The 9,172-nt window shown below is 46.6% G+C and overlaps 18 non-coding genes across 18 annotated transcripts; all 18 read right to left on the reverse strand.

Moving 5' to 3' along the window:
• Window positions 1-66: 66 nt before the first annotated feature.
• TRNAD-GUC (transfer RNA aspartic acid (anticodon GUC)) lies at window positions 67-138 on the reverse strand. The gene has a single exon. It is a non-coding gene; the product is annotated as a tRNA-Asp (tRNA).
• An 87-nt stretch (window positions 139-225) lies between these two features.
• TRNAV-CAC (transfer RNA valine (anticodon CAC)) lies at window positions 226-298 on the reverse strand. The gene has a single exon. It is a non-coding gene; the product is annotated as a tRNA-Val (tRNA).
• A 178-nt stretch (window positions 299-476) lies between these two features.
• Window positions 477-548, reverse strand: TRNAD-GUC (transfer RNA aspartic acid (anticodon GUC)). The gene has a single exon. It is a non-coding gene; the product is annotated as a tRNA-Asp (tRNA).
• An 87-nt stretch (window positions 549-635) lies between these two features.
• On the reverse strand, window positions 636-708 carry TRNAV-CAC (transfer RNA valine (anticodon CAC)). The gene has a single exon. It is a non-coding gene; the product is annotated as a tRNA-Val (tRNA).
• Window positions 709-886: 178 nt separating this feature from the next.
• On the reverse strand, window positions 887-958 carry TRNAD-GUC (transfer RNA aspartic acid (anticodon GUC)). Its single transcript has one exon. It is a non-coding gene; the product is annotated as a tRNA-Asp (tRNA).
• Window positions 959-1,045: 87 nt separating this feature from the next.
• On the reverse strand, window positions 1,046-1,118 carry TRNAV-CAC (transfer RNA valine (anticodon CAC)). The gene has a single exon. It is a non-coding gene; the product is annotated as a tRNA-Val (tRNA).
• A 176-nt stretch (window positions 1,119-1,294) lies between these two features.
• TRNAD-GUC (transfer RNA aspartic acid (anticodon GUC)) lies at window positions 1,295-1,366 on the reverse strand. Its single transcript has one exon. It is a non-coding gene; the product is annotated as a tRNA-Asp (tRNA).
• An 87-nt stretch (window positions 1,367-1,453) lies between these two features.
• TRNAV-CAC (transfer RNA valine (anticodon CAC)) lies at window positions 1,454-1,526 on the reverse strand. Its single transcript has one exon. It is a non-coding gene; the product is annotated as a tRNA-Val (tRNA).
• A 178-nt stretch (window positions 1,527-1,704) lies between these two features.
• TRNAD-GUC (transfer RNA aspartic acid (anticodon GUC)) lies at window positions 1,705-1,776 on the reverse strand. Its single transcript has one exon. It is a non-coding gene; the product is annotated as a tRNA-Asp (tRNA).
• An 87-nt stretch (window positions 1,777-1,863) lies between these two features.
• On the reverse strand, window positions 1,864-1,936 carry TRNAV-CAC (transfer RNA valine (anticodon CAC)). The gene has a single exon. It is a non-coding gene; the product is annotated as a tRNA-Val (tRNA).
• Window positions 1,937-2,114: 178 nt separating this feature from the next.
• TRNAD-GUC (transfer RNA aspartic acid (anticodon GUC)) lies at window positions 2,115-2,186 on the reverse strand. The gene has a single exon. It is a non-coding gene; the product is annotated as a tRNA-Asp (tRNA).
• An 87-nt stretch (window positions 2,187-2,273) lies between these two features.
• Window positions 2,274-2,346, reverse strand: TRNAV-CAC (transfer RNA valine (anticodon CAC)). The gene has a single exon. It is a non-coding gene; the product is annotated as a tRNA-Val (tRNA).
• A 176-nt stretch (window positions 2,347-2,522) lies between these two features.
• Window positions 2,523-2,594, reverse strand: TRNAD-GUC (transfer RNA aspartic acid (anticodon GUC)). The gene has a single exon. It is a non-coding gene; the product is annotated as a tRNA-Asp (tRNA).
• Window positions 2,595-2,681: 87 nt separating this feature from the next.
• TRNAV-CAC (transfer RNA valine (anticodon CAC)) lies at window positions 2,682-2,754 on the reverse strand. Its single transcript has one exon. It is a non-coding gene; the product is annotated as a tRNA-Val (tRNA).
• A 178-nt stretch (window positions 2,755-2,932) lies between these two features.
• TRNAD-GUC (transfer RNA aspartic acid (anticodon GUC)) lies at window positions 2,933-3,004 on the reverse strand. Its single transcript has one exon. It is a non-coding gene; the product is annotated as a tRNA-Asp (tRNA).
• An 87-nt stretch (window positions 3,005-3,091) lies between these two features.
• On the reverse strand, window positions 3,092-3,164 carry TRNAV-CAC (transfer RNA valine (anticodon CAC)). The gene has a single exon. It is a non-coding gene; the product is annotated as a tRNA-Val (tRNA).
• Window positions 3,165-3,342: 178 nt separating this feature from the next.
• On the reverse strand, window positions 3,343-3,414 carry TRNAD-GUC (transfer RNA aspartic acid (anticodon GUC)). The gene has a single exon. It is a non-coding gene; the product is annotated as a tRNA-Asp (tRNA).
• A 5,447-nt stretch (window positions 3,415-8,861) lies between these two features.
• TRNAD-GUC (transfer RNA aspartic acid (anticodon GUC)) lies at window positions 8,862-8,933 on the reverse strand. Its single transcript has one exon. It is a non-coding gene; the product is annotated as a tRNA-Asp (tRNA).
• Between the last annotated feature and the right edge of the window lie 239 nt (window positions 8,934-9,172).

The raw sequence follows: 9,172 nt of genomic DNA on the forward strand, positions 1-9,172 counted from the left end.
GATGAAACAGAATCGCTGACACCAAAATGCCTCTCTGCCATCTTTTAAAAATGCAGCTAGCTATGCCTCCCCGGCGGGGAATCGAACCCCGGTCTCCCGCGTGACAGGCGGGGATACTCACCACTATACTACCGAGGACCCGAAAGTAGCACTTTTTGAATTTTTTAAAAATTTGTAGAAAACTCCGAATATTTCGTTCTAACACAAGCCAAAAGAAAATCAGTCTGTATCCACCAGGGCTCGAACTTGGGACCTTCCGCGTGTGAGGCGGACGTGATAACCACTACACCATAGATACGCCAATAGCCGGATTATAAACGCAGGAAAATCGTCTAGGAGATAGAATTGCAATTTAACCAAGGCCCGAAACCGTGTACTTTTTTTTTCCAAGCGGACGCTTTTGTTATCGTGATGAAACAGAATCGCTGACACCAAAATGCCTCTCTGCCATCTTTTAAAAATGCAGCTAGCTATGCCTCCCCGGCGGGGAATCGAACCCCGGTCTCCCGCGTGACAGGCGGGGATACTCACCACTATACTACCGAGGACCCGAAAGTAGCACTTTTTGAATTTTTTAAAAATTTGTAGAAAACTCCGAATATTTCGTTCTAACACAAGCCAAAAGAAAATCAGTCTGTATCCACCAGGGCTCGAACTTGGGACCTTCCGCGTGTGAGGCGGACGTGATAACCACTACACCATAGATACGCCAATAGCCGGATTATAAACGCAGGAAAATCGTCTAGGAGATAGAATTGCAATTTAACCAAGGCCCGAAACCGTGTACTTTTTTTTTCCAAGCGGACGCTTTTGTTATCGTGATGAAACAGAATCGCTGACACCAAAATGCCTCTCTGCCATCTTTTAAAAATGCAGCTAGCTATGCCTCCCCGGCGGGGAATCGAACCCCGGTCTCCCGCGTGACAGGCGGGGATACTCACCACTATACTACCGAGGACCCGAAAGTAGCACTTTTTGAATTTTTTAAAAATTTGTAGAAAACTCCGAATATTTCGTTCTAACACAAGCCAAAAGAAAATCAGTCTGTATCTACCAGGGCTCGAACTTGGGACCTTCCGCGTGTGAGGCGGACGTGATAACCACTACACCATAGATACGCCAATAGCCGGATTATAAACGGAGGGAAATCGTCTAGGAGAAAGAATTGCAATTTAACCAAGGTCCGAAACCGTGTACTTTTTTTCCAAACGGACGCTTTTGTTATCGTGATGAAACAGAATCGCTGACACCAAAATGCCTCTCTGCCATCTTTTAAAAATGCAGCTAGCTATGCCTCCCCGGCGGGGAATCGAACCCCGGTCTCCCGCGTGACAGGCGGGGATACTCACCACTATACTACCGAGGACCCGAAAGTAGCACTTTTTGAATTTTTTAAAAATTTGTAGAAAACTCCGAATATTTCGTTCTAACACAAGCCAAAAGAAAATCAGTCTGTATCCACCAGGGCTCGAACTTGGGACCTTCCGCGTGTGAGGCGGACGTGATAACCACTACACCATAGATACGCCAATAGCCGGATTATAAACGCAGGAAAATCGTCTAGGAGATAGAATTGCAATTTAACCAAGGCCCGAAACCGTGTACTTTTTTTTTCCAAGCGGACGCTTTTGTTATCGTGATGAAACAGAATCGCTGACACCAAAATGCCTCTCTGCCATCTTTTAAAAATGCAGCTAGCTATGCCTCCCCGGCGGGGAATCGAACCCCGGTCTCCCGCGTGACAGGCGGGGATACTCACCACTATACTACCGAGGACCCGAAAGTAGCACTTTTTGAATTTTTTAAAAATTTGTAGAAAACTCCGAATATTTCGTTCTAACACAAGCCAAAAGAAAATCAGTCTGTATCCACCAGGGCTCGAACTTGGGACCTTCCGCGTGTGAGGCGGACGTGATAACCACTACACCATAGATACGCCAATAGCCGGATTATAAACGCAGGAAAATCGTCTAGGAGATAGAATTGCAATTTAACCAAGGCCCGAAACCGTGTACTTTTTTTTTCCAAGCGGACGCTTTTGTTATCGTGATGAAACAGAATCGCTGACACCAAAATGCCTCTCTGCCATCTTTTAAAAATGCAGCTAGCTATGCCTCCCCGGCGGGGAATCGAACCCCGGTCTCCCGCGTGACAGGCGGGGATACTCACCACTATACTACCGAGGACCCGAAAGTGGCACTTTTTGAATTTTTTAAAAATTTGTAGAAAACTCCGAATATTTCGTTCTAACACAAGCCAAAAGAAAATCAGTCTGTATCTACCAGGGCTCGAACTTGGGACCTTCCGCGTGTGAGGCGGACGTGATAACCACTACACCATAGATACGCCAATAGCCGGATTATAAACGGAGGGAAATCGTCTAGGAGAAAGAATTGCAATTTAACCAAGGCCCGAAACCGTGTACTTTTTTTCCAAACGGACGCTTTTGTTATCGTGATGAAACAGAATCGCTGACACCAAAATGCCTCTCTGCCATCTTTTAAAAATGCAGCTAGCTATGCCTCCCCGGCGGGGAATCGAACCCCGGTCTCCCGCGTGACAGGCGGGGATACTCACCACTATACTACCGAGGACCCGAAAGTAGCACTTTTTGAATTTTTTAAAAATTTGTAGAAAACTCCGAATATTTCGTTCTAACACAAGCCAAAAGAAAATCAGTCTGTATCCACCAGGGCTCGAACTTGGGACCTTCCGCGTGTGAGGCGGACGTGATAACCACTACACCATAGATACGCCAATAGCCGGATTATAAACGCAGGAAAATCGTCTAGGAGATAGAATTGCAATTTAACCAAGGCCCGAAACCGTGTACTTTTTTTTTCCAAGCGGACGCTTTTGTTATCGTGATGAAACAGAATCGCTGACACCAAAATGCCTCTCTGCCATCTTTTAAAAATGCAGCTAGCTATGCCTCCCCGGCGGGGAATCGAACCCCGGTCTCCCGCGTGACAGGCGGGGATACTCACCACTATACTACCGAGGACCCGAAAGTAGCACTTTTTGAATTTTTTAAAAATTTGTAGAAAACTCCGAATATTTCGTTCTAACACAAGCCAAAAGAAAATCAGTCTGTATCCACCAGGGCTCGAACTTGGGACCTTCCGCGTGTGAGGCGGACGTGATAACCACTACACCATAGATACGCCAATAGCCGGATTATAAACGCAGGAAAATCGTCTAGGAGATAGAATTGCAATTTAACCAAGGCCCGAAACCGTGTACTTTTTTTTTCCAAGCGGACGCTTTTGTTATCGTGATGAAACAGAATCGCTGACACCAAAATGCCTCTCTGCCATCTTTTAAAAATGCAGCTAGCTATGCCTCCCCGGCGGGGAATCGAACCCCGGTCTCCCGCGTGACAGGCGGGGATACTCACCACTATACTACCGAGGACCCGAAAGTAGCACTTTTTGAATTTTTTAAAAATTTGTAGAAAACTCCGAATATTTCGTTCTAACACAAGCCAAAAGAAAATCAGTCTGTATCTACCAGGGCTCGAACTTGGGACCTTCCGCGTGTGAGGCGGACGTGATTTTTTTTTTTTTTTTTTTTTTTTTTTAAAAACCCTTTATTCACAGTATTAAAATTACAATACAATCATAAAGATTGAAGGTTATAAAACACAAAATAGAATTAAGGACAAGCAATCAACAAGCATTCTATTCAAATATTTTGTTTAACATGTTGTATAAGATTAAATCTGACGGTAAATCCAAATGTAATTTCTGTTGCTTATAACGACATTCTAGTTTTAAAACTGCATGGAATTTCTTTTGACACAAAAAATGATTAAATTGAATATCATTAAAAGAACAATAACACCGGTATAACCAAATTTCTCTTTTCATTACAGCACAAAGGAACTGGACCACTGTCCAAAACATTTTAGAGTTATGCAAGTCTTTGTGAATTAAACCAAAAATAAGGAAAGAATTTCGCGTATACGAAGAAACGCCATATAAATCACGATTAAGTTCCAAAATATCACAGAATAGCCAAGTCCATAATTGAGAAACCACGGGGCACGTTACGAAGAGATGTTCTACCGTCTCTGAGTCTATCCGACAATATATGCACGTATCATCCGGTACCACTAGAGCGTGCACCAAACGCGACTTCACCGAGAAACCATGATGAATGAGGCGTAAATTTATGGCAGAGAGCGAAGGACCCAAAAAATTGGATCGCACGAATTTCCAGCGAATCCGTTGAAGAGGGCCACCGAAAAAGCGACGCCAGCGTTCTTCTCCACTCGACTCGATAGACAATGATTCCGCGAACGCAGCGTAAATGGGCCTCACTGCGATAGCGAGAGACACCTTTTCGCCCGACACGTCAATAACCGATAAACCGACCTCGTGCGCGACCGGAGGGCGACGCAATTGACGCCCCCCTTGTTGAATGCTCATGGACCAAATCGGAGGAACTGCATCAATAAGTTCTTGGTAGAGTAGCAAGACCCGAGACCGAGGCAAAACGAGCGATGAATCGGCTGTAGCGTCGAAACACGCCTGTGGCGGCAAGAACCCGGGGACGTACTCGTAACACAGATCGCGTACTGTCCGAAAACCCGCTTGCGAAAAAAACCCACGCTCGAGACGACCGAAATGTGGCAACGACAGACGCGGATTTAAAAAAAGCGGTTCATCCAAAAAATTCGAGAGAGCGGGAAAGGTCCAGCCATGAATGTGCTGAAAATCCTTCCAAGCAAGCAGCATGGAAACATACCGAGACGGAAGACCGGCGGCGCAACGAGAAGTGATAGATAACCGGAAAACGTGTAGGCCCAATTGCAAGGCGCCGCCATAAAGATTAAGAATCTGCGACGAAAGATCCCGAGCGAAAACCGGAGTAGTCTCTGCAAACAACGTAAGAGCTTCGCGAACGCGAAACGCCTTAACTTTGGTACAAATGTCTACTAGCCCGAACCCTCCGATCAGCGTTGGCCGAACAAGACTCTCATAGGCGACCAGATGAGGGCCATTGCCCCAAATAAAGTTCAAAATGGCTTCCCGAAATTGACGAAGCCAAAAAGGCGAAATATCGACTGTTTTTAAAATATGCCAGAGCATAGATGCAGCGAGCACATTGACAACCAAAACTTTGCCAACGACCGAGAGAGTACGACCTTTCCAAGACCGTAAGACCCGAGAGAACTTGCCATAGCGCTCCTCCCATTGAAGGCGAGCCGAATGCACAGAATCGTAGTCTATCCAAATACCGAGAATTTTCAAAGGTGAACTAGAAAGCGTTACGCCGCTGATCTCGATAGGGTCCCGACCATGATATAGACCAAGCCATTTCGCGTGGCACTTTGACGGGTTCAATTTCGCTCCGGAGGCTTGACCGAAATCCGCAAAAACGTCGCAGATCGCGGGAATCGCGGCCGCTGTTGAGGTTACAACCGTGGTGTCATCCATATGTTGAAAGAGAGTCGGCAAAACCGAATGCGCGGATAACCGTACCGGCGGGATGGATTCGTGCGACGTGACCGCGGAAAACAGAGGTTCCGAGGCTAAAACATATAGCAGAGGGCTAAGCGGGCACCCTTGGCGAACCGACCGCCCTAACGAAAAGACATCAGTCAAATGACCATTGACTTTGACACAGGCCCTGGCACCCGCGACAAAAGCTTGAATCCACTTGCAGAAAAACGGGCCAAACCCCATGGCCGCTAAGAGCTCAAATAAATATGGCCATGCCACCCGGTCGAAAGCCTTCATAAGGTCCAGCTGGACCATAATGCCACCCTCTTCACGAAGGCGGAGGTTCTCGGCGACATCTGACAACAGTCTCGTGGAGGTAGAAATGTCCCGACCACGAACCGCACCCGTTTGAGTAGCTGACGTAATGTTCGGCAAAAGCGACGCTACTCGGAGAGCAAAAACTTTGGATAAAATTTTATAATCAGTATTGAGTAACGTTATAGGCCTCCAGTTCTTTAAAAGAGTTAAATCACCAGTCTTGGGCAAAAGGATAATAAGACCTATTTTCATGCTGCGCGGAATTCGGCCCTGATCACGGGCGATATGGGCTAAGCGAAGAAAGTCATCCTTAATAAGCGGAAGAAAAAACCGCCAAAACTCCACCGTCAAACCATCAAGTCCCGGACTCTTATTGGGCTTCATAGACCCCAAGGACCGCTCGAGTTCCTCCCAGGTGACAGGCAACTCAACTGCGTCACGATCAGCTTTCGATACCCGGTCCCGGACCCGATTGCTAAAACTTCGACTCTGGGCCTCGCAAATAGGCTCCTGAGTATAAAGGGCATTATAGAAATCAAAAATTTGCTGACGGATGAGACGCCCGTCGCGAAAGACCTCTCCTGATGGAGACACTAAACGACCAATCGATTTGATACTCTGACGATGAGTCTCCAGGCGCAGAAAATAGCGCGTGGGCCGCTCACCCAATTCTTTAAAATCCGTCTTAGCGCGTACGACCTGGCCACGAAGCACCTCAGAATCAAAATCCGCCAATGCCTGCTTAGCGTCCAGCAACTCCGGCAAACAAGTAAGATCGGACGCGTAGCGAGACTCGAGGTGAGAAATCCGAACCAATAAAGCAGCGCGAGAACTTCTCAACCTCTGAGCGCGAGCTTTGCCGTAAAACATGGCGTAATCCTTAATACAAACTTTAAGATTTTCGTACCATTGAAAAATATCTACACGGTACTCGACGGTGTCGCGACTCCGATCAACAATACGCTGGATGCCCGTACGGAAGCGCTCCTCTTGAAGTAACGTAGAGTTAAACGCCCAGACCCCAGGGCCACGCTGGACGCCACTGGGATCAAAGACGAAAGACACGGCCTTGTGGTCAGAAAAAGGAACATTCAAGATTAGATTCCGCGAACAATTATGCGCATCCGTTGGGCGAATAAATAAATAGTCAATCCGCGACATGACAAAGTTCCCGAATACGAAACCGGAACGAGTATAATCAAAATGATCGGCGTGAGAAGCCCTCCAGGGATCATAAAGATCAAGACTGGTAAGCCAAAGCTTAAAACTCGTAGGCGAAACAACGGAACGAAGATTAGAAACGGGGCGACGATCAAGAGATGAGTTTAAAATATCATTAAAATCCCCCGCTATAATCGGACGAGGTAAAAGCGAACACCACAACTTCGCCGAAGACATAAAAAGAGAACGCGACGGCGCGTCATTCGGAGCGTAAATATTCGCGAAATCCATAGGAACATCGTCAACAACCGCGGAGACGGAAAGAAATCGGCCGCAGTCGCTTCGAAAAACTCGCGAAGGAACAATATCCAGCCCAGCCCGAAAGCAGGTCGCTACGCCGCAAAAAGTAGTAGTAGGGTCATTATCCCAAAAAACGCGGCCGCGAAAAATTTTCCGAAAAGTACTCACATGTTCATTCGTCCAGTGTGTCTCTTGTAAAAAAACCACATCATACGCGTCCATAAAAATAAGCACTTCCGACATCTTATTAACATTCCGAAGACCATTAACGTTAAGAGAGACGATTTTTAATGGCATTAAAGGAACCGGGGACAGGCGTGACAACGGTTGGCAGGGACGAAGAAGGCAACTTGGCAGGTGCGATGGCATGCGATTCCGTAGAGTAGACGTTCGTCTTCTTAGGAGGAGGCTGGCGTTTATCACCCTCCGAGCCACTCGTCGAAGTCAAAATTCTCTTACCAACGTCCTTCGTAACGTGCTTGGGAAATTTCGGCCGATCAACATTGTCGCCCCCCTGGGCAACCATGCCTTGAGAGGACTCTTTGGCTAAAAGAACCTGATCAGTAATCAGGCCCGCATCCTGTTCTTCGACCATCCTATCAGCAACCGGATCCTTGGATTCAACAACTTCAGCGCGAGTTGGACAGGACCGCGCCACATGACCTTGCTTCTTACAACGAAAACAGATAAAAGAGGGACAGTCTTTATACAGGTGGCTCGAAGAGAGACACCCATTACAAACTTTACTCTGAGAGGAGTGACGAACCTGATAAAAAGTCTCCCGACCTAAAACGTCTTTGATCTTTAGACCGTACGGTAACGAACTGACACATTCGGCAAGGCGAACCTTGACCGAACGAATTCCAAAATAAATTCCGGCGTCATTTTTAGTCCAGACAATTTCGCCACGCAACTCACATTGTAAGCTTTCCAATTTCTCCTTCACCGCTCCGTCACTCACAAACTCAGGTAAACCATAGATATGGACAATAACTGTTTTCCTCGCTATCCCAGACACAGCAAAACGCGTCTCTCCTACTTCGATCCCAGCATCAAGACACAATTCCGCTTCTTCCTCGCGTAAGAAGGTGACGTAATAGCCACCCTCCGTAGCAACAACCGACGAGACCGTATTAGGCCCGTAATCCAAAATACATGCCGTCAAAATTTCTTGCTTCGAAACTTCTTTCACGACGCATTCCACAAAAATGGAACGTTTTAAAACATCCATCCTGGAATTCAGAAGAAACCCAGGAGGGCACGAAAAACGAAAAATAAACTGCGCGAATTAGTAAATTTTAAATTAAGCAAACAAAATGTTAGAAAAAGAACCGAAACTAAGGCTTAGCGAGCAGGCGAGGAGAGCAAAGAAAAACGAACCGCACTCTCCAAAAAACCAAACGCGACTCCCAACCATCCGCGTGTGAGGCGGACGTGATAACCACTACACCATAGATACGCCAATAGCCGGATTATAAACGGAGGGAAATCGTCTAGGAGAAAGAATTGCAATTTAACCAAGGCCCGAAACCGTGTACTTTTTTTCCAAACGGACGCTTTTGTTATCGTGATGAAACAGAATCGCTGACACCAAAATGCCTCTCTGCCATCTTTTAAAAACGCAGCTAGCTATGCCTCCCCGGCGGGGAATCGAACCCCGGTCTCCCGCGTGACAGGCGGGGATACTCACCACTATACTACCGAGGACCCGAAAGTAGAACTTTTTGAATTTTTTAAAAATTTGTAGAAAACTCCGAATATTTCGTTCTAACACAAGCCAAAAGAAAATCATTCTGTGTCTACCAGGGCTCGAACTTGGGACCTTCCGCGTGTGAGGCGGACGTGATAACCACTACACCATAGATACGCCAATAGCCGGATTATAAACGGAGGGAAATCGTCTAGGAGAAAGAATTGCAATTTAACCAAGGCCCGAAACCGTGTAC

The sequence above is a fragment of the Leiobunum rupestre genome, chromosome 6 (genome assembly GCF_980474605.1).
Source record: "Leiobunum rupestre chromosome 6, qqLeiRupe1.1.hap1, whole genome shotgun sequence".
Lineage (NCBI taxonomy): Eukaryota > Metazoa > Arthropoda > Arachnida > Opiliones > Sclerosomatidae > Leiobunum > Leiobunum rupestre.